Below are 2,799 nucleotides of genomic sequence, written 5' to 3'. Positions count from 1 at the left end.
TGGGTGATGTCAGAACTTGGGGGGCTGATTGTTACATAACCAGAATGAGGATACCAGAGTGTAGGAGGGGGTCGGGGGTGAGGTGGTGGTGAGAAGTTCCTAGCTGGATCTGAAATGCACCTAAGACCCCGAAAGCCTCATGTCCGACTTTCCGGCTTCTGGGAGATGTGGGAGCCCGGAGGGCCAGGTGCCTGTATCCGGGAAGAAAGCAGGCTGGCGGTGTAAAAGGGTGGAGGCAGGAACTCAGATCTGAGAAGAAGCAGAATATTAGGGAATCTGGGTCAAGTGGGAGCCAGAGAGGGCAAAATGGAAGGTTTGGTTGCCCACCCCTTGTAGGATAGGGCCTCAGTGCCTTCTGAAGAAGTAAAATGCCGGGCGCCTGGGTGGCGCAGTCGGTTGAGCGTCTGACTTCAGCCAGGTCACGATCTCGCAGTCCGTGAGTTCGAGCCCCGCGTCAGGCTCTGGGCTGATGGCTCAGAGCCTGGAGCCTGTTTCCGATTCGATTCTGTGTCTCCCTCTCTCTCTGCCCCTCCCCCGTTCATGCTCTGTCTCTCTCTGTCCCAAAAATAAATAAACGTTGGGAAAAAAAAATTAAAAAAAAAATATTTTGGGGCGCCTGGGTGGCGCAGTCGGTTGAGCGTCCGACTTCAGCCAGGTCACGATCTCGCGGTCTGGGAGTTCGAGCCCCGCGTCAGGCTCTGGGCTGATGGCTCAGAGCCTGGAGCCTGTTTCTGATTCTGTGTCTCCCTCTCTCTCTGCCCCTCCCCCGTTCATGCTCTGTCTCGCTCTCTCCCAAAAATAAATAAAAACGTTGAAAAAAAATTTAAAAAAAAGAAGTAAAATGTTAAATCCATTGCCTCCCACCCCGCCCCTTTCCCTCCCTAATCATTGGAAAGTCCTGCCTGTAATCTTAGGTCTCTGACTTGCTGCTTTTATTTGAGATTTCATTAGTGTTCTTTCATCAATCACAGTAAAACAGAAGCCCCAAGGGTCTTTTTTTTTTTGGTGTCAAAAAAAGACATTGAGCCTCTTAGGGCTGTCACCAGAGGCTGAGTGCCAGCTGATGATCAGGAGCCTTGGGTGGGTCCAGTCCAGACTTCCTGGGCCAGCCTTAGAAGCCAAAGGACTTGCCTCCTCCATGGTGCTTTGAGGGGTCCACCCCGGAGATGCAACTTCCGGGCTGTTCCAGGGCAGAGCTCGGGGCTGAGGATCCTGAAAGAGTTGGTTGTTCAATGGCCTGAATGGGGCTACAGCGAGCTCCCCCTCGGTGGCATTCACATTGACCGGCGGTGGTTTATCACATCTCCCCAGAGCCCTCCGTGCTGGGAATAGCCCTCCCAATAAAATTGAAAAACAAAATGTTCCTGGGTTATTTATACATGAGACTCAGCCCGTGTTTGTTACATATGGCCGCTTGGCTTTCTCCAAGGAGCACAAAGGACTGGAAGAAGGCATCTCTCTCCCTCATGAGGCCCAAGTGGGCAGAGATCAGTTTTCCAGTTTCACGGAGTTGGCGCTCAGGTCCTGGCCAGCTTCCTCATCTGGTAGTTCCCAGATTGTGAAAATGGCCTAATTTTCTGTGTGTGTGTGTGTGTGTGTGTGTGTGTGTGTGTGTTTTGAGTAGGGTAGATTCTATTTGGTGGGAGTTTTGTAAAACACGAATGAAGCATTTCACTTTGGGTGTCTCGGTTTCACTTTCTATCTTGAGGAAGAGTTCGACTCTTTTCCTTTTTCTCGGAAATGATGCCCCCCCCCCACCCCCCAGCGTTTCCTTCTTTCAAATGCAGAAGCATACACCTGCAGTCCCAGAGATTGCTCTCAGCAGAAGGGGGTTACCTGCTTTCCCTCAAAGCCGGCCCCTCAGTCCCACAATGGCCTGGTCTAGAGAAGGGTCTGTACGAGGCTGGGAAAACCCAAAACCACATGGGTTTGTGTAGACACAGCTTTCCCTGCAGTCTGGAGAAACAGAATTGGCCAAGAGATGAATTTTGTCAAAACAAGGTCAAGAGATGGGGAGGGCTGTTCCTCTGCAGGCTGAGGTCTCCAGCGCTGGCCACGAGCTCATCCTCTGCACCCAATGAAGCCTCTCTCCTGAAGAGCACAGCAGTGCGTGTGGCCCTGGGGCTAGGGTCCTGGGGAGAGTTGCCGGATCTGGAGGTGCGTCCAGTGGCAGGGATAGACCCAGCTTGGAGGTGACAGAGTGTCAGGGCTGCTCAGGATCTCTGCTGTCAAATCTCAGCGAGAAAAGCCCAAGGCCCAGGGACGGTGAGTACCTTGTTGGAAGTCACTCAGGCTGAATAAGAAGCTGGGCCTTTGGAATCTTAACATCGCCGCCGTCTGCACGCTCAAATCTGGAAGTTGCGAGGTTGGGCTGGTGGCAACGTACAGGAAGGGAGTTTCAAGAACCTCTTTCCCAGCTAGGTGCAGGCTGGGGTTAACTCTGCCCTTAAGCTCTGCAGCCTGGGGGCCCAGCGTGCAGATGTACGAGGATGCTGTGTATACAGAACCACAGAGTGCCTTGCAGAGCTGAGCCACAGAAGCCTCCGAGCACTTTTGGTAGTAACTCCACCCACCGCTGGGCTTCCAAGCTCCCCATCTTGCAGGGGCTGCCGGGGCTGGAGCGGCAGGCACCACCCCCGCGCTGCCCTCCAGGCCTTTGCTGTGGACGCATCGGGTTTGGGGACTCCGTGGGAATGAGTTTATTATTTGGCACATGGGAATTCTGCCTTTTACAGTGATACCGTCGGGGTCCTTGGGCAGGGTCTTGGGGTCTTCTTACTCCATACTGATGGGAATGGT

Source organism: Prionailurus viverrinus, chromosome D1, assembly GCF_022837055.1.
Source record: "Prionailurus viverrinus isolate Anna chromosome D1, UM_Priviv_1.0, whole genome shotgun sequence".
In the NCBI taxonomy this organism is placed as follows: Eukaryota; Metazoa; Chordata; class Mammalia; order Carnivora; family Felidae; genus Prionailurus; species Prionailurus viverrinus.
Note: the sequence above shows the minus strand (reverse complement) of the source record.